The sequence below is a fragment of the Balaenoptera borealis genome (assembly GCF_965194805.1).
Source record: "Balaenoptera borealis genome assembly, chromosome: 17".
Taxonomy (NCBI): domain Eukaryota; kingdom Metazoa; phylum Chordata; class Mammalia; order Artiodactyla; family Balaenopteridae; genus Balaenoptera; species Balaenoptera borealis.
In genome coordinates, this window is record NC_138876.1 from 52,258,416 (window position 1) to 52,280,656 (window position 22,241).

A 22,241-nucleotide genomic window follows, 5' to 3' on the forward strand; every position below is an offset into this window, starting at 1 on the left:
TGTACATTCTTGGCTAAATGTTCAGTAGCTCGAGAACCTTCTAACATACTGTGTACTTGATTTCATTCTTTACCTTGTATTGCAGGGCTGGGGACCTTGTAAGGAGAAGTGCTTTCTATTCAGGCATGTTTAACTTACTGTATAGCTGAGTGTCTAATAATAAAATATCTGCAACATGATAGTTGGCCCATACTTGTTTGATGCATAATTCATTTAAAATTAAATGTGTTTATTTTTATCAATATCACACAGGAATTCAAATGAAGTATTTCAGACTTCTTCAAGTCAATTGTTAAAATTGTTTTAAATAATGGAAAAATATTTGCATTTTAACTAATTGAGAAAAGTAGCACTTATAATGGTAGAATTTTGCTGACATAGGCATAACTGCATTTGCTTACAAGGGAAAGATTTTCTTCTAAACTTCTGAACAGAGAAAATTGTATTTTATTCCAATAATGGGTCTAATTGTTGAAGATACTTTAAATTTGTAGCTTTGAAGTTGTGTTAATTTGGCTTTGTGGCCTCATAAATTTAAAATTGTTTTAAAATTCTATATGAAGGAGATGGTGCCTATTAAATGGCCTATATTTTCTCTTAAAATATTAAAATGGTCAAGAAAGCTGCACAAATCCTTTAAATGTATCCTCTATTAGCTGTACTTTTTTAGGCATTAACCAATACTTTTTAAAAATAAGTTCTAAAAATATCTATAGGGACATTTGAAGTGACACAGGAAATAAGAATTTTTCCACTGATTTGAGTATTATAGGTACTATTAATGTTTATTTGTTTTTTGTGATTTAAGAAGTCTTTCAAGGAATATATATGTGGGAAAGAATTCAGAAATGGGACATAGGAGCTAAATGTGTACAATCAAGTCGATGGACTTTTAACTCAGATTATGTATTAATACATTTGATTGCCTTTTAACTTATACTGTAGAAGTATAATAATTTTTTTACATATGCATTTATTAAAAACCTAAACAAAAATTATTTAACATTTAGTGTTTCATTTGGATGAAAATATTTCTCTACTGGTCCAATAAGAATATTTTTCCTTTTGAATGAGCTTAAAGAAAATGATTCTGCAAAATAAAAGTGTTCAGAATTGTAGAAGATTAAAGGAAAAGTTAACTGTTCAAGATGTAATACCGTAAAGATTTATTGCTTAATTGAAATTCAGACTTTTAACTAGCAACAGGGCAGCTATGGTAATGTCATATGAAGTACTGATCGTTTATCAAAGGAAAAGCCTCTAGCTTTGTTGTGGTACTGTTGAATGTGTGGAGAATTAATGCATTTGTACATCCTAGATCCTTTCTGTAAGACTGTCTTTTTGTATCACAAATATACAGGCACAATTCTGACATCTTCACTGATAAACCTTTTTGTTTCTTTAATCTAGTCCTCCAATGCCCCTTGGCTTACTTCCCTGAAAATTTTTCTTTCTGTCCTACTCAGAACTCTTAAGCATCTAGAAAACAGAGAAGCTTGAAAGTTTAGCAAAAATGCAAATGACAGAGCCTCTTGATAAGTACCCAGCTCATTTTCCACATCATATTGCTCACCTAATGAAGGCAATTTGAATTCTGTCTACCTCAAAAGAGATAAAACAGTGTCTTAGTCTGCCAGTAATCCTTAATTCATTGTTATCCACTTTCCTATCAATTTGCTTATAGTCATGATACCTTTTGAAAGCTTAAGCTAATGCTCATTAAGAAGATTACACAATACTTACATTAAAATAAATAAGTACACCACACACACACACACACACACACACACACCCTTAGTAAATAGAATGCCATTTTTGCTCCAAGATGTTTTTTTTTTTTTTTTTTCCTTTAAGGAGTGGATAAGCAAAACATCTGCATAGTAATTCTAAACAGAAAATGTTACAGTGATATGGTTTTTTAAAAAGTATACATTGCCCGAATGTGTGTTAGAAAATTTAAATCTAGCAAAATGTTAAGATTCATTTTGAGCATGATTATCATATTGTTTCCTTGGCTACTGTATAAAGTTTAAATGGTAATGTCAATGTAAACACAAACTTACCACAAAGATTCTTTCTAATTAGACAAGTAATCTACCACAGTCAGAGGATTCCAAATTGATAATTGCCAAGCAAAAAGTTATCTATTAAAATAATATATAAAACTATGACAAGAGAAATATCCAGATGCATATCTTATTTTCCTATGTAGTTCTATTAACTATTCTATTAACAAAAAGAATGCATTGCCTTGCCTCTGTTTGTTGTTGTAAAGGTCACTGCCTAAAGTCAGAAGGTGATCATGGGGTGCTCAGAGCTGTTGTGGCAGTCTATCCAAAAACTAAGGAGAGAGCGATGATGATGAGACATCAAAATCCTTAAATCTATCGCATCATTATGATAGTTAATTTTATGTGTCAAGTTGATTGGTCTAAGGGATGCCCAGATTACTGGTAAAATATTATTTCTGGATTTGCCTGTGGGGTGTTTCTGGGAGAGATTAGCATTTGATTTGGTAGACTGAGTAAAGTAGATCTTCCTTCACCCATGTGGGCAGGCATGATCCAATTCATTGAGGGCCAGTATAGAACAAAAGAGAAAGGGTGAATTCTGTCTCCCTTCTTGATATGGCACCTGCATCTTTCCCTGACTTTGTACTTCAGAACTCCTGGTTCTTGGGCCTTTGGACTCAAACTGAATAAACCATCAGGTTTCCTGGTTCTTCAATTTACTGACAGCAGATAGCGGGACTTCTTAGCCTCCATAACCTCATGAGCCAATTCCTATAATAAATCTACTCTAATATAGCCATATATATCCTACTGATTGTATTCCTCTGGAGAATACAAACTAATATAATCATTAAATGTGAAACGGTCAAATTCTACATCCAAGCCCACAAATTCTTTGAATAGACCAAGTTTAAATTAAATATCTTCATGATATAATGCTTGAGTCAATGGACATGATTTATGCAAACCAGGGAGAGTTAACTTTCTGTAAGAGAGATTTTGTCATTGGTGTGCAAATACAAGTTTACCAAGAGGCAAACCTAGGCCTTAGCAAGCTGTCTGTCACCTCCCCAATTTTTATGCTCATTTTGCAGCTGGATCTGCTATATAATATTTTTCAGATGCCTGCACGTTTTGGACTTTGATCTTTGAGAACAAGAAGGGTTAGTTGCCAAACAGTTATTACCAAGAGTCCTAGAAGTGCTGCAGTCTGTGGCAATATTGTCTGTATCAATCTGTCTTGCACTTTTTGAAAATACGGGAAGAACTTGATATGACTGGACAGTCAAGGACTTTAACCCATCCTTAAAACCAGAGTATTTATTGAGATTTTACATTGTAAAAATATTAGCTGTCTGCCACACAGTTATTACCTTATGATGCTTTACCAAAACTTTCTAAAGTAATTTGGATTTGAAAACTATGATAGAGGTTTTTTGTTTGTTTTTAAAAACCTTCCTTCCTTCCTGGAATAAACTTCATTTCACTGAGTTTATTTCATTTCACTAGGCTGGTGACCTAAAATTTGATAGTCTTTACTTTTTCAAAAACTCTCAATTATGTTGTTTCATATGATTACTATGCAGTCTCTACTTGGTTATGTATTTTTAGATCTTTGTGTCCAATTAGAGAATAGCAGATGAATTGATGTCATCACACTCAAAATATTATTACATTATATCAGTTTTATTAAAGTATATAGATGGATCATGAACATTAAAATACATGTAACATAGAGCAGAAACAGAGCCAGACATTTCAATGGCTTAACACAATAGAATTTTATTTCTTGCTCATGTGGTGGGGCAGAGGGACTGTCCACTCACTCAGCCAGAGACCCAGAAAAATGGAGGCTCAGCCATCATCAAGACATGATTTTCAGAGTTTCCTCAGGCATAAACATCCAGACAGCAGCTGAGCGAACCAAGGTAGTTTTGCTCATTTGCTTATATGCCAGACCTGCAAGCAGTAAATATTATTCCTCCCCAAGTTCCACTAACTAGAATTCAATCATATGGCCACATCTAATCATAAAGAAAGCTAGAGAAGGCTTATTTTTTTTTAATTGCAGTATAGTTGATTTATAATGTTGTGTTAGTTTCAGGTGTGCAACAAAGTGAATCAGTTAAACGTATACATATATTCACTCTTTTTTAGATTCTTTTCCCATATAGGCTATTACAGAGTATTAAGTAGAGTTCCCTGTTCTATACTGTAAGTCCTTATTAGTTATCTATTTTATATATAGTAGTGTGCATACGTCAGTCCCAATCTCCCAATTTATCCCTCCCCCCACTTACCCCCTGGTGACCATAAGTTTGTTTTCTACATCTGTAACTCTATTTGTTTCATAGATAAGTTCATTTGTACCCTTTTTTTAGATTCCACATATAAGCGATATCATATGATATTTGTCTTTGTCTGACTTACTTCATTCAGTATGACAATCTCTAGGTCCATCCATGTTGCTGCAAATGGCATTATTTCGTTCTTTTTTTTTTTTTTTTTTGGCTAATATTCCATTGTATATATGTACCATATCTTTTAAAAGCTTTATTTATTTATTTATTTAATTTTATTGGCGTTTAGTTGCTTTACACTGTTGCGTTAGTTTCTGCTGTACAGCAAAGTGAATCAGCCATATATATATATATATATATATATATATATATTCCCTCTTTTTTGGATTTTCTTCCCTTTTAGGTCACCACAGAGCACCGAGTAGAGTTCCCTGTGCTATACAGTAGGTTCTCATTAGTCATCTGTTTTATACATAGTAGTGTATATATGTCAATCCCAATCTCCCAGTTCATCCCACCCCCTCTTCCCCCTTGGTATGCATACATTTGTTCTCTATGTCTATGTTTGTATTTCTGCTTTGCAAATAAGTTCATCTATACTATTTTTCTAGATTCCACAAATATATGTTAATATACGATATTTATTTTTCTCTTTCTGACTTCACTCTGTATGACAGTCTCTAGGTCCATCCACGTCTCTGCACATGACACAATTTTGTTCTTTTTTATGGCTGAGTAATATTCCATTGTATATATGTACCACATCTTCTTTATCCATTCATCTGTTGATGGACATTTAGGTTGCTTCCATGACCTGGCTATTGTAAATAGTGCCTAAATGAATGTTGGGATGTATGTATCTTTTTGAATTATGGTTTTCTCCAGATATATGACCAGGTTTGATGAGCAACTAGTCAGTGTCTGCCACACCAATAAGTTGTGAGGTAAAAACAATGCTAGATTGATATTAGATATACTACTCTACATCTGTGGGTAAGCTGCTTAACCATAATTTGCCTTAATGCAGATTTTAACCTATTGATCATTATTTACCTTCTGTCATTCCTCTCCTTATATAGTATGTGTAGGAATTATCTTTCTAATCCATCTTCTTATAGAGTATCTATCCTTAAATCTAGGTAGACAACCAAGCACAATGAAGTGCAATTTTCAAATTTAACCATTAGTTAGTTTATTAATATAGAAAAATAATGTCCTTAAGTTTTTGAAAAAAATGCAGTTGGTTGGTGTTAATAATTTGATAGTTTTTTTATTGACTAAATTATCAAGACCATTAATGAATTTCTACCTTAGTTTTGTGCAATTGTTTTTTGCAGTGTTACAACCATACCATTACAAAACCTGGCATTCTACCATTTTAGTAATTTCCTTATATTTTAAACACAACAAAACTATCAACTAATTGTTCTCACATTTAATTTATAACTCACTTCTTCGTTTTTAATCAAATATTGCCACGACTTACCTCCTCCACAGTCTGTTGATTAGGTAGCAAAGCAGTAGCAGAAATCGCCCATGTTGCAATTAACAGTGGAAATTATACTTTGCCATTGACTGGATGCATCAGAGAACAAAAGAGTTGGTCTACAAGAGACCAAGAGGGGAAGGTTCTATCTCTGTTAGGCAAGGCTATGCTAAATGCATTTGCCCTGAACAATGGAAATTGACCTAAGACTATAGAATATCAGCCTTTCTCCAGGTTTCAATTGAAATGGTTATTTGGCCAATATGAAGAAAGGTAGGGAAATCAAGAAATAATTTAAAAACTCTCTCTGCTGGTTATTGTCAGTCTCATTCAAAGTTGCGTAAAGAAGAAAACAGTGAAAAATAAATACTAATAGAAGCCAAATTTAATTGAAATTATTTAAAATTCAGCTTATCTATTTAACTCATTTATTCCTCACAACAAATTTATAAGGAAGATAGTGTAATTATTTCCACTTTGCAAGGAAATAGAGGCACAGAAAGTTTGGTAACTTGCTTAAGTTTACCTAGTTAGTAACAAAAAATGATACCACTAAAAGGATACTGAAAAAACTACTGGAAGATTCAGGAGAAAAGCTGATTGCTGAAAATATTTTATCTAGTGAACCAGAAAGTCAATATTGGAAACAACTCAAAATACCCATAAAGTCTCTCTATGGAACAGGAAAATAAAACCTATTATTGCTTTAAAAACTGAATCTGTCATGTGGAAGAAAATCTTGGTAAGCATTTTCAGGAAAACGTAATAAGATAAAATGATGTGAAATTCAAGGATAGATATTAGAACACCTATAGATAGCTCCAGTGTAAGAAGTAAGATTCTTCCAAAAGAAGGAAGAGTAAAAAATTAAAGCAAACTAAGTAAGCAAATGCATATTAGAAAAGTCTTTTAAAGTATGACAGTAGTATGCAATTCAAAAGGAGTCATTGCATTCATTGCAAAATTACCAAATCAGATCCATAAATAAATACATCCTACAAGTAAAAACAAGATTCCATTAACCAAAAGGCAGAAAAAAGAAATACAGGATCTCCTCAGAGGCCAAAATACAAGGTTAATCATTTTGTGTGTTTTTTAACCTTTGCTATGCTAATTGCTAAAAATGATGGAAAAAATTACACATAATATTCTTCTATATTCTAAAGCTTCCTTGCTCTTTTTAATATTAAACTTCATCTGTGGTTTTAAAATATTTCTATATAAATGATCTTTATTTTAGAAATCATATGTGTTCTGAGTGATACTTTCTTGTGATTTGGTAATAATATAAAGGTAGAAGGAAATTGTGGAGTAAATATTCAGCATTTATATAAAATATAACATTAGCATAGAGGTCTACTAATATTACTGTATTTTCATACACTCTCCCTTCAACAAATATTTCATTGATCATTAGGATATTAGTAATATGGTAGAAATCTCTACTTCGTATAGTAGGAACCCAAGGGAAAGACTAAGCATTACATAAGATCCCAATAAAAATATTAATAATCCACACCATTTTAAAAGAAGATTTTTTACAATCTAGGATAGAGACATAATACAATTATTTATAATACTAAAATACTGACTGTGAGAAGTATCATAATAGTAGTTTTAAAAGAACACTCTTGAAATACATGCTTTTGGAGGAGTAGATATTTCAAAGATCCTTCTTATTACTAAATAACTAATCAAGGAAGCATACATTTAACTGAGTAGATGGCATCACATTCAGCAAATAATATCTTCAAAGTATCAGGAAAACAATGAACTGAAACTAGAGTTTTGAGTAACCTGCACATGTGAAAAGCAGAGACCAAGGTTTAGGTCAGGGACAAAGTGAATCTGAAGATTCTGTATTAAAATACAAGCACTTGGATATAGACAATATGATCCAAGCTTCATAATATCACCCACCACTACATACACACTCAGATCCCAGTATAAGTGAATACATGTTCTCTCTAGCAGAAACATACTGGCTTTAGGCTCTCAGATTTTTTTCATAGATAGATATAATGTAAATGTAAAGATTACTAAACATAAAAGGAAATCAAGCATATTGAATGAGAGTCTGCTTTAAAAAAGAGATTATTCCCCAGGAATTTAAGTTACTGAAATTATAAATTTAAAATACATAAAATTTCAGGGTGTGATAGCTCTAAAAAGGAGAGACGAAATCACAGAAATGAACAAGAAACAAGATATCATTTAAAAAGATGAAGAAGAGCTGAAAAATAAAACCTAAAAATGTAATAGTAAGAATAAAATATAATAATAATGGGTAGGTTAAACAGCAGACTAAAATTAGCTGAAGACAGTGAATAATAAGATAGATTTAAATAAATCCACAACTCATAGTATGGAGAGTAAAAAGGATGAAGCATACGAAAGAAAGATTAAGAGATAAGGAAAATAGAACAAAAGATCTAATATAAATACAATTGGAATCCCAGAAAGAGAGAATCACAAAAAAAAAAAAAAAAAAGATAAGAAAAGAAGCACTATCTGAAGGTATACTAATTGATAATTACCTAGAAATAAAAGTGTAAATCCACAGATGGAATCCCAATTTATTCAAAACATCATAAATTCACACACACACACACACACACACACACAAACACACACACTTTAGAGTAAATGCGAGTTACCAAAGACAAAGAAAAGATTTTCAAAACATATAGATGGAAAGCACACTTCACCTATAACTAGCCAGGAAATTCCCCAGACAATAAGGATCTCCAGTAACAATGAAATCTTTTGAAATGCTCAGGAAAAATAACTATCGGTCTAGAATTATCCAACAAAACTATCTTTCAGAAGTTAAGATGAAATAGAAAATTTAAAAGGATAAAAAATTAGACAAATGGCAATTCAGTTAACAACTCTAAAAGACTTTCTAACACTTGACAAAATAACCCTATAACAATCTTAGATAAAAGAAATAATTTTGATCAAAGAAATTAATAAATATTTCATTTATGAAATAATAGTAATGTGTAATCTGTACAACTAAAAAGAGACAGGAGACGCTTACTGAAAAATAACTACATGAAAACCAGGGAAGGAGAGATCAATATTGAAATACTCTAAGATTCTTATATAGTTTAACAATAAGGTTAAGGAATTAATCTTATATTCTGGTAAACAAGCATAATAAACTGTGAACAACAAACAATAAAAAATAAAAAAATAAATAAATTAATTAATTAATTAATTAATATAAATTAAAAAAAAAACTTTAAGCAGCGCATAACTTCCAAAATATGCATAGACACCAAAACAGGAACTACGAACCTGCAAAAAGGAGACCCCAACACAGTGTTAAAAAGAAGACCCCAACACAGTAAGTTAAACAAAATGAGAAGACAGAGAAATATGCAGCAGATGAAGGAGCAAGGTAAAAACCCACCAGACCAAACAAATGAAGAGGAAATAGGCAGTCTACCCAAAAATAAATTCACAGTAATAATAGTAAAGATGACCCAAAATCTTGGATATAGAATGGAGAAAATAAAAGAAACATTTAACAAGGACCTAGAAGAACTAAAGAGCAAACAAACAATGATAAACAACACAATAAATGAAATTAAAAATTCTCTAGAAGGAATCAATAGCAGAATAACTGAGGCAGAAGAACAGATAAGTGACCTGGAAGATAATATAGTGGAAATAAATACTGCAGAGCAGAATAAAGAGAAAAGAATGAAAAGAATTGAGGACAGTCTCAGAGACCTCTGGGACAACATTAGATGCACCGATATTCGAAGTATAGGGGTCCCAGAAGAAGAAGACAAAAAGAAAAGATCTGAGAAAATATTTAAAGAGATTATAGTTGAAAACTTCCCTAACATGGGAAAAGAAATAGTCAGTCAAGTCCAGGAAATGCAGAGAGTCCCATACAGGATAAATCCAAGGAGAAACATGCTGAGACACATTAATCAAACTATCAAAAATTAAAAACAAAGAAAAAATATTAAAAACAGCAAGGGAAAGCAACAAATAACATACAAGGGAATCCACATAAGGTTAACTAACAGCTGATCTTTCAGTAGAAACTCTGCAAACAAGAAGGGAGTGGCAGGACATATTTAAAGTGATGAAAGGAAAAACCTACAACCAAGATTATTCTACTCAGCAAGGATTTCATTCAGATTCGAAGGAGAAATTAAAACTTTAAAGACAAGCAAAAGTTAAGAGAATTCATCACCACCAAACCAGCTTTACAACAAATGCTAAAGGAACTTCTCTAGGCAGGAAACACAAGAAAAGGAAAAGACTTACAATAACAAAAACAAAACAAGAAAATGATAATAGGAACATACATATCGATAATTACCTTAAATATAAATGGGTTAAATGCTCCAACCAAAAGACATAGACTGGCTGAATGAATACAAAAACAAAACCCATATATATGGTGTCTACAAGAGACCCACTCCAGACCTAGGGACACATACAGATTGAAAGTGAGGGGATGGAAAAAGATATCCCATGCAAGTGGAAATGAAAAGAGAACTGGAGTGGCAATTCTCATATCAGACAAAATAGACTTTAAAATAAAGACTCTTACAAGAGACAAAGAAGGACACTACATAATGATCAAGGGGTCAATCCAAGAAGAAGATATAACAATTAAAAGCATTTATGCAACCAATATAGTCGCACTTCAATACATAAGGCAAATGCTAACAGCAATAAAGAGGGAAATTGACAGCAACACAATAATAGTAAGGGACTCCAACACCCCACTTTCACCAATGGACATATCATCCAAAATGAAAATAAATAAGGATACCTAAGCTTTAAATGACATATTAAACAAGATGGACTTAATTGATACTTATAGGACATTCCATCCAAAAAAACAGAATACACTTTCTTCTCAAGTGCTCATGGCACATTCCCCAGGACAGATCATATCTTGGGTCATGAATCAAGCCTTGGTAAACTGAAGAAAACTGAAATTGTATCAAGTATCTTTTCCAACCACAGTGCTATAAGACTAAGTATCAATTACAAGAAAAAAACTGTAAAATATACAAACACATGGAAGCTAAACAATACAATACTTAATAACCAAGAGATCACTGAAGAAATCAAAGAAGAAGTCAAAAAATACCTAGAAACAAATGACAATGAAAACACGATGACCCAAAACCTATGGGACACAGCAAAAGCAGTTCTAGAGGGAAGTTTATAGCAATACAATTGTACCTTAAGAAACAAGAGGGGCTTCCCTGGTGGCGCAGTGGTTGAGAATCTGCCTGCCAATGCAGGGGACATGGGTTCGAGCCCTGGTCTGGGAAGATCCCACATTCCGTGGAGCGGCTGGGCCCGTGAGCCACAGCTACTGAGCCTGCACGTCTGGAGCCTGTGCTCTGTGGCAAGAGAGGCCACGATAGTGAGAGGCCCACACACTGCGATGAAGAGTGGCCCCCACTTGCCACAACTAAAGAAAGCCCTCACACAGAAACGAAGACCCAACACAGCAAAAATAAATAAATTAATTAATTAATTAAAATCACATGGAAGCTAGCAAACAAAAAAAAAGAAACAGGAAAAATTTCAAAGAACCAAATATTACACTTAAAGCAATTAGAGAAAGAAGAACAACAACAACAACAAAAAAACAAAGTTAGCAGAAGGAAAGAAATCATAAAGATCAGATCAGAAATAAATGAAAAAGAAATGAAGAAAACAATAGCAAAGATCAATAAAACTAAAACCTGGTTCTTTGAGAAGATAAACAAAATTGATAAACCATTAGCCAGACTCATCAAGAAAAAAAGGGAGAAGACTCAAATCAACAGAATTAGAAATGAAAAGGAGAAGTAACAACTGAGACTAAGCAACTATATGCCAATAAAATGGACAACCTGGAAGAAATGGACAAATTCTTAGCAAAGCACAACCATCTGAGACTGAACCAGGAAGAAATAGAAAATATAAACAGACCAATTACAGGCACTGAAATTGAAACTGTGATTAAAAATCTTCCAACAAACAAAAGCTCAGGACCAGATGGCTTCACAGGTGAATTCTATCAGACCTTTAGAGATCAGGTAACACCCATCCTTCTCAAACTCTTCCAAAATATAACAGAGGAAGAAACATGCCCAAACTCATTCTAAGAGGCCACCATCACCCTGATACCAAAACCAGACAAAGATGTCACACAAAAAAAGAAAACTACAAGCCAATATCACTGATGAACATAGATGCTGAAATCCTCAAAAAAATACTAGCAAACAGAATTCAACAGCACATAAAAAGGATCTTATACCATGATCAAGTGGGGTTTATCCCAGGAATGCAAGGATTCTTCAATATACGCAAATCAAACAATGTGATACACCACATTAACACATTAAGGAATAAAAACCATATGATAATCTCAATAGATGCCGAAAAAACTTTTGACAAAATTCAACAACCATTTATGATAAACTCTCCAGAGAGCAGACGTAGAGGGAACCTACCTCAACATAATAAAGGCCATATATGACACCCCCAGCCAACATTGTTCTCAGTGGTGCAAAACTGACATAATTTCCTCTAAGATCAGGAAAAAGACAAGGGTGCCCATGCTCACCATTATTATTCAACATAGATTTGGAAGTTTTAGCCACAGTAATCAGAGAAGAAAAAGAAATAAAAGGAATCTAAGTCAGAAAAGAAGAAGTAAAACTGTCACTGTTTGCAGATGACATGATACTATACATAGAGAGTCCTAAAGATGCTACCAGAAAATTCCTAGAGCTAATCAATGAATTTTGTTAAGTAGCAAGATACAAAATTAATGCACAGAAATCTCTTGCATTCCTATACACTAATGATGAAAAACTTGATAGAGAGATTAAGGAAACACTCCCACCTACCATTGCAACAAAAAGGATAAAATACCTAGGAATAAACCTACCTAAGGAGACAAAAGACCTGTATGCAGAAAACTATAAGACACTGATGAAAGAAATTAAAGATGATACAAACAGATGGAGAGATATACCATGTTCTTGGATTGGAAGAATCAACATTGTGAAAATAACCATACTACTAAAAGCAATCTACAGATTCAATGCAATCCATATCAAATTTCCAATGGCATTTCTCACAGAACTAGAACAAAACATTTCACAATTTGTGTGGAAACACAAAAGACCCTGAATAGCCAAAGCAATCTTGAGAAAGAAAAACGGAGCTGGAGGAATCAGGATTCCTGGCTTCAGACTATATTACAAAGCTACAGTAATCAACACAGAATGGTACTGGCACTAAAACAGAAATATAGATCAATGGAACAGGATAGAAAACCCAGAGATAAACCCACGTGCATATGGTCACCTTATCTTTGATAAAGGAGGCAAGGATATATAATGGACAAAAGACAGCCTCTTCAATAAGTGGCACTGGGAAAACTGGACAGCTACATGTAAAAGAATGAAATTAGTACACTCCCTAACACCGTATACAAAAATAAACTCAAAATGGATTAAATACCTAAATGTCAGGCCAGACACTATCAAACTCTTAGAGGAAAAGATAGGCAGAACACTCTATGACATAAATTGCAGCAAGATTCTTTTTGACCCACCTCCTAGAGAAATGGAAAAAAAAAAAATGGGACCTAATGGAACTTAAACGTTTTTGCACAGCAAAGAAAACCATAAACAAGATGAAAAGACAACCCTCAGAATGGGAGAAAATATTTGCAAATGAAGCAACTGACAAAGGATTAATCTCCAAAATTTACAAGCAGCTCATGCAGCTCAATATCAAAAAAACAAACAACCCAATCCAAAAAATGGGCAGAAGACCTAAATAGACATTTCTCTGAAGAAGATATACAGATTGCCAACAAACACATGAAAGGGTGCTCAACATCACTAATCATTAGAAAAATGCAAATCAAAACAACAATGAGGTATCAACTCACACCTGTTAGAATGGCCATCTTCAAGATATCTACAAACAATAAATGCTGGAGAGGGTGTGGAGAAAAGGGAACCCTCTGACACTGTTGGTGGGAATGTAAATTCATACAACCACTATGGAGAACAGTATGGAGGTTTCTTAAAAAACTAAAAATAGAACCACCATATGACCCAGAAATCCCACTACTGGGCATACACCCTGAGAAAACCATAATTCAAAAGAGTCATGTACCACAATCTTCATCACAGATCTATTTACAATAACCAGGACATGGAAGCAACCTAAGTGTCCATCGACAGATGAATGGATAAAGAAGATTTGGCACATATATACAATGGAATATTACTCAGCCATGAAAAGAAACGAATTGAGTTATTTGTAGTGAGGTGGATGGACCTAGAGTCTGTCATACAGAGTGAAGTAAGTCAGAAAGAGAAAAACAAATACCATATGCTAACACATATAAATGGAATGTAAAAAAAAAAAAAAAGGGTTCTGACGAATCTAGGGGTAGGACAGGAATAAAGGCACAGAGGTAGAGAATGGACTTGAGGATATGGGGAGGGGGAAGGTTAAGCTGGGACGAAGTTAATGAGTAGCACTGACAGATATACACTACCAAATGTAAAATAGATAGCTAATGGGAAGCAGCTGCATTGCACAGGGAGATCAGCTCGGTGCTTTGTGACCACCCAGAGGTGTGGGATAGGGTGGTGGGAGGGAGACACAAGAGGGAGGGGATATCGGGATATATGTATACATGTAGCTTATTCATTTTGTTATATAGCTGAAATTAACACAATATTGTAACACAATTATACTGCAATAAAGCTGTTTAAAAAAATAAAGAAGCAAAACCAGACACAGGCATATATATTGCTTTTCAAAGCAAGGGAAAGATATCACAATTTTAAGAATAGTGATTAATTCTAAGGGAAGCAGAGGAATGAAATATGGACTAGATATAAGTAGATGTAAAGGAGTTGGCAATAATTTATTTTTAAGTTGGGATGATGGATTTTCAGGTTTATATTATTATGCTATGCTTCATAATTTACATATATGTTAACGATATTGTTTTACTTGTATCAAATATTGCATAATCAGAATTATATTATTAGAAAGGGTCTTGCTAAGAGTACAGAACTCCAAAATACTATTGATCCTAATCAAATATACCAGTAACATTGAATAGAACTTTTCCTGCAAAAAAATGTGTTTGAATAGAGAATTAAGGGAAAATTATAATTTTGACAGAGAAATGGAAAGAAGAAAATATTAAGACAAAGAAACTATGTGGAAAAAGTCATAGAGTGTAAAATAATTAGGACATGTTGGTCTAGAACAGGATTTCTCAACCTCAGCACTATTGAAATTTTGGGACCCATTATTTTGGGGAGCAGGGAGGAGTTTCCTATATATTAATTGCATTATCCCTGGCCTCTATCCATAGATGCTAGTAGCAACCTCAATTGTAAATAACCAAAATCGTCTTCCAGCCAAAACTGTCTCCAGTCTTTCCCAACTGTCCACTAGGGGAAGGGGAGTGCAAAATATTCCTCAGTTGAAACCCCTGGTCTAGAAAATGGGATAATTAAATGTGACCATTAGTAATAAGCTAAAACTATGAAGTTCAGTTTTATTTAATTTGTTGAAATTATTTAGTAACAGGTTGATGAAGTCGATTTCTATTATGGCCCATTGGAATCCACCAAACTAGATTTAACAAGAGAATAACATGAACACACCTATGATTTAGAACATTTTACTAACAACAAAATATATATTTTATGGTATATTAAACACATTTTTATGTTTACGTATTAAACCAGTGACAAAAAGCCCTGGCTTAAAATAAAAGTTTTTTACCTAATGAAACTTTTCACTTAGAGTCCTTTTTGTGGGAGTGAATCTACAAAAATTTTAGCTGGATGAGTGGTATTAATGTTTTTTACCTAATAGAAACATGCTGGGGTAATGTTCATTTCTGTTTTGCAGTTTATTTCTCAGCAAGGAGATCCAGAAAAAATAAATTAGTTGAAATTTAAACTTTTAAATTTACCTAAACTTTCAACTTAATTCCCTGGCCTTAACAGATAACCATGTATCTTAAATTGAAATCAGTTTATGTAATTATATTCACAGATCTTTTCTGCCTCATTTTTGACTTTTACTCATTGTTTCCTCATGAATTCCTGCCTTTGGGAAAAAATGGATGTGTTTTATGCCCATCACCCCTTCCATCATAAAATTCTACTCAGCCCTCAAGACCCAGCCTTTATCTAATCAGACTACCAAACTTTGTCTTAATCATTAACTCTTTTATTTGTAAATTTGCGGTCCACAAATATATACAGCACATTTACTTTAGTATCTTAAGAACATAATGAATTCTTACATAATAAATGAAACCAAACCAGAGATATCTTACAACACGCATTTCCAGACACAATAGATCATATTTTTTATCTTCTCAACATATTTAAAATAATCATTTTAATCAGGTAATAAGATAACTTCAAGTAGAACGCTTCACACTTTATCCTGAGGTCAGCTGGTGCAAGTCACCCGGAGAAAGTAAAAGAATCATTGAAGAAGCATTGGGAAATAGTTCCCATTACCTGGGTTTATTATCAACTCATATTATTTAAGTCAAACTAACCTGACTCACCCTGATTTATTTTCAACCCTGACCATATTCTTTCCCAAACGTTATCTCTTCAGTTCAAGGTGGTGGGGTTGGGGCAATGACAGCAGGAAGGAGATCATTATCATCATACCCTTCCCTCAAGTTGACTGTTCTGTCCATTTCTATTCAGGACCCTGGGGGTTTATATCTGTTATTATGTTATTTTTCAAAAATGAAGAACCATTTAACACTACTACCAGCAGTATGTAAGAGTATACAATTTATTGACCATGAGCATAACAATAAATATGATATAATGATAAAGATAATAAAAATAAAATAAGACTATATACTGGACTTTAAGCACTGTTAGATGCCATAGATGAATTTTCATTTAATTTTCATTTCATTGCAACTCTATTATGTATAGTCTGTTATTATCCAAAAATTACAGATGAGGAAAGTAAAGTGCAAAGTGTTAAGTACTGAATCCAAGGTCATAGTTTGTGAGTGGGGATGCAGGTCATCTACCCATATAGGATAGCTGAACAACATGCAATTTAAACCACCCAAAGCTACCCACCTGAGTTTAACTCTAGTAACACCTAATTTCTCACCTTGACCAATTTGAATAGGTAAAAATGTAATTTCATGCATTTATAATTTTTGTTAATATTAGATGGCACATATTTTTGTACATATTATTCAACTGTATGTGTTTTGTGAATGTTCATTAGCTATTTCTCACCTTTGTTCTGATTGGACCATTCTACTGAATTATTTCATTAATTTGTAAAAGACCTTTAAATAGAAAGGATATTGGCAGTTTACCTGATTTTCTCCCACAGGAAGTGGGAGAGAGCAAAACTCCCTTATTTCATGAGGAAGAATTAGGGGGCTCTCTCTATTTGGCTTGCCTATGGGGAGTATCCTTCCTTTATTTGGGTACCAGATTGACAGGCATAGGTCATTTTCCCAGTATTGTATTACATTTTTTCAGTTCCATCCAAACATTTTATTGAAAAGTTAGGAAAGGCCAGTGTTACTATTTGATCTCAATGATATTTCAACTTTGATGATTTTTCAAATGATATATTCTTTGTCTTTTCATTGTTTAAAATTTCCCCCTATAATAATATGCAAAATATATTTCTTAATTTCTTCAAATATAGAATGTGGTTTAACAGACAGTATTTTATCCATTTTCTTTTTTTAATTTTTTGATGTGAAATAATTGGTTTTCTGAGTTCATAGGCAGCAGTGCTTTCTAATCAAAATGTTATGAAATTCACACAGTAAGTCTTATTAAGACTTTTGAAAAATATATAAAAAATATTATAAAGAATTATACATTCAGTATCTTACAAAAATTAATTCCATAGAATTCATAGCAACAGTGGAAACCAGATTAATTTTATCTTCCAAGTTTCCATAATTGAATAAATTACAATTTGAGTTTAACTAAAGCACATTTTGCTGTTGTGGTGCTTTTAAATTCTTTGACACTTGTCCCTTTGAAACATGGAGTTTCATTTCTCTCCCAATGAATATGGGCCCCTAAGTGAATCACTTCTAATGAATAGAATGTGGTGAAAGTAATGCTATGTGATTATGTGTTCTGAGACTATGTGCTAAAAAGCATATAGATTCTGCTTGGAGCTAGTGAGATATCTCTTTCTCTCTCTCTCTTTCTTCCCTCATTCCTTCTCAAGATATTTGCCTTTAGAGCCCAATCACCATGTTTAACAGAAACCCAGGCCATGTGGAGAGACCCAGGTGGAGAAGGACCTCCACCAATAACCAACACCAATTTGCAAGTTATGAGAGTGTGCCACTTCAGAAGTGGACCCTCCAGGTCCAGTCAACCTTTCAGAAGAATGCAGATCCAGCCAGTATCTAATTGCAGCCTCATGAGAGACATTGACACAACTTGGAGCTAAGTTTCTTACAAATTTCTGGCCCACAAAATCCATGAGAGATGATAAAGGATTAGTGTTGTTTAAACACATTGCTTTTGGGGGAGATCTATGAAGTGGCATAAAATAACTGAAACAGCTATGTACAAAGGAAAAGAAGGATATTTAAAAAATTACCTAGAAAATTCAAGGCAAAGAAATATAACAATACTTTGTAGATAATAAATACATGAAACATAAGGGAGTATACATATACAGATTACTAATTGAAATATGGGCAGTTGTCTAATAGTCTTAACCTTACTTTCAGTCATTAATTGATGAGTATATAAAACAATGGAATGTTATTAACTTTGATTCTTCTGCTTACATCAACAATTAAAGAAGAGGGTAGAGAACTGGCCATATTCCCTGCTTTTCTCATGTTTTTTAGAAGGAAATTAAATAAGTATGTGGACAAAGAATAGACAAGATGACTAAATATACAAAGATGAAAGTTTTGTTTCTAAATATTTTTACTAGAGTCTTTGGGTAATACACAAGTGTGAAATACTGTGAGCTTAAATAGAATGACCTATAGGAAATATGGAGAATATATAAAAATAGCTACACATATGACAAGGGAATGTTTAATAATGGGGTACCCTAGAATAAATTCTATGACCCATTATTTCATAAATTATTTGAAGAAGAAAATGCATTGAGAAGCATGTGACATTTTAAGGGCCCTAAACCCAATCAAGAAGAAAAATACTGAGATAAGTCTGAAAAGCTATAAAAGAACTCACAGAGATATGACTAGCCATAAAATTGGAAGATGTGTTTACTATGAGAATGTATAGGAATTTATCCAGAGAAAAATAACTCGTGAGATGTACAAAAAGTTAGAATCTGAACAATCAGCTATAAGTGAAGAACTTATTATTTGGAGTCAGAATAGCCTAGAGTTAATTTAGGAAAAGAATTATGTCCAAAAAAGTATGCTTAGAATTTAAATTATCAGAAGTATATTTTAAAATGTCTTTATTTCTCACTGGCAAAATCAAAAGAGTGGTTGAAAATATAAATGCCTTGGCTATAATAGTCGATCTCCTGGTAGACAAATGTTCTCACTGAGTTAAAGGATAGATAAAATAATGTGTGTGTGTGTGTGTGTGTGTGTGTGTGTGTGTGTGTGTGTTTGTGTGTGTGTTTAAAGATATCAGAGAGCTGTCAGGAGATCTAGGACTTGAGAAGAAAAGATCCTGGTGAAAAAAGAACCAAAAAGAGAAAGGGGAGCCTATATACTAGGTAAAAATTGGGCATTTTGAAAATTCTGAAACTTTAGATAGAGAATTGATGTTAGCCTGCAGAGAAACCATGAGAACTTTTATGAATCTTATATATAGATAGAAACCAAAAATTGGAGTTTGAGGATATGAAGGAAGCCATGATTGAGAGGCCAAGATTTCTGAGAACAGGGAAACAGCAAGAAGTAAACCCCAATACTTTCTTGTACCCTTCAGGCTTTTGACAAATTTATAAAATGAACAGGATAAAATTCTAAGAGACAAGAAAAAAGGCACTGAAGCACAGAACACAGTTTTTAGTTGGCTTATGGCAGTAAGGACACAAAAATTAGAATATAAGACCAGTCAATGGTGGTAGACTCTGGTAAACACCACATGTTCCAATTGGGACATCTAGAGAGTTATGCCTTAGGAGCAGGATCTTAAAATGAACGTAAACCAGATTCCATTCAGTCTCTGACAAGATTGGGGTGATCTGTCCAAATTTCAGAACTGAATATTATCTGTATGAAAATGTCGTCCTCTAGGAACTCTGATTATTTTATACACAATGCCTGGCATTCAGTAAAAAATTACTAGGCAACCCAAAGAACTGGATGTAGAGAAAAACTTGAACATACACTCACACATACCCACCCACTCCACACACACATATGATGCAGATATTGGAATTATCATTCATAGACTTTAAAATAACTATGGTGAATATGTCCAAGAAATAGATTAGAAGATGAGGAGGTTTCAACAGTTAAATTAAATCTATTACAAAGCATCAAATAGAAACATTTGAACTGAAAAAAAATAAATAAGTGGAATGAGTAACTTACATATATTTAATAGAAGAGTGGCACAGTAGAAGAGACGCTTAACAAATGTAAAGATATATCAACAAAAATATCCAGGCTGAGGTATACAGAAATCAAAGAATCTAAAAAAGAGAGAAAAGAGCTGAGATATGCAAATAGGACACAATGAAAAATATATAACATGGAAATTCAGATAATGGAAAAGGAGAAAATAGAGAAAAAGAGTAAAACCAATATTTAAAGAGAAAATGGGAGGAAAATTTCCAAGACAAATATAAAAATCACAACACAGATTAAAGAACTGTTAAAAACCCAAAAAGATTAAACACAGACAAAATTACTCAAACAGACATCATAAAATCTGTAAAAAATACAAACACATGGAGGCTAAACAATACACTATTAAATAACCAAGAGATCACTGAAGAAGTCAAAGAGGAAATAAAAAAAAAATACCTAGAAACAAATGACAATGAAAGTACGATGACCCAAAACCTATGGGATGCAACAAAAACAGTTCTAAGAGGGAAGTTTATAGCAATACAATCCTACCTCAAGAAACAAGAAACATCTCAAATAAAAAACCTAACTTTACACCTAAAGCAATTAGAGAAAGAAGAACAAAAAAAAAAAAAAAAAGACCCAAAGTTAGCAGAAGGAAAGAAATCATAAATATCAAACCAGAAATAAATGAAAAAGAAATGAAGGAAACAATAGAAAAGATCAATAAAACTAAAACCTGGTTCTTTGAGAAGATACACAAAATTGTTAAACCATTAGTTAGACTCATCAAGAAAAAAAGGGAGAAGACTCAAATCAATAGAATTAGAAATAAAAAAGAAGTAACAACTGACACTGCAGAAATACAACGGATCATGAGAGATTACTACAAGCACCTATATGCCAATAAAATGGACAACCTAGAAGAAATGGACAAATTCTTAGAAAAGCACAACCTTCCGAGACTGAACCAGGAAGAAATAGAAAATATAAACAGACCAACCACAAGAAATGAAATTGAAACTGTGATTAAAAATCTTCCAACAAACAAAAGCCCAGGACCCAATGGCTTCACGGGCAAGTTCTGTCAAGCATTTAGAGAAGAGCTAACACCTATCCTTCTCAAACTCCTCCAAAATATAGCAGAGGGAGGAACACTCCCAAACTTATTCTAAGAGGCCACCATCAACCTGATACCAAAACCAGATAAAGATGCCACAAACAAAAACAAAACTACAGGCCAATATCACTGATGAACATAGATGCAAAAATCCTCAACAAAATACTAGCAAACAGAATCCAACAGCACATTAAAAGGATTATACACCATGATCAAGTGGGGTTTATCCCAGGAACACAAGGATTCTTCAATATACGCAAATCAATCAATGTGATAAACCATATTAACAAACTGAAGGAGAAAAACCCTATGATCATCTCAACAGATGCAGAAAGAGCTTTCAACAAAATTCAACACTCATTTATAATAAAAACTCTCCAGAAAGTAGACATAGAGGGAACTTACCTCAGCATAATAAAGGTCATATATGACAAACCCACAGCCAACATTGTTCTCAATGGTGAAAAATTGAAACCATATCCCCTAAGATCAGGAACAAGACAAGGCTGTCCACTCTCACCACTATTATTCAACATACTTTTGGAAGTTTTAGCCACAGCAATCAGAGAAGAAAAAGAAATAAAAGGAATCCAAATCAAAAAAGAAGTAAAGCCGTCACTGTCTGCAGATGACATGATACTATACATAGAGAATCCTAAAGACGCTACCAGAAAACTACTAGAGCTAATCAATGAATTTGGTTAAGTAGCAGTGTACAAAATTAATGTACAAAAATCTCTTG

General features: G+C 33.2%; 1 protein-coding gene and 1 long non-coding RNA gene across 7 annotated transcripts in view; one reads left to right on the plus strand and one right to left on the minus strand.

Moving 5' to 3' along the window:
• Positions 1-22,241, plus strand: part of MMP16 (matrix metallopeptidase 16) — a 355,785-nt gene that overhangs the window by 189,078 nt on the left and 144,466 nt on the right. The gene's annotated exons all lie outside the window — the stretch shown is intronic.
• Positions 4,493-19,444, minus strand: LOC309614865. The gene is made up of 2 exons (XR_014236442.1): positions 14,561-19,444; positions 4,493-12,967 (listed from the first exon to the last, which is right to left on the minus strand). It is a non-coding gene; the product is annotated as an uncharacterized lncRNA (long non-coding RNA).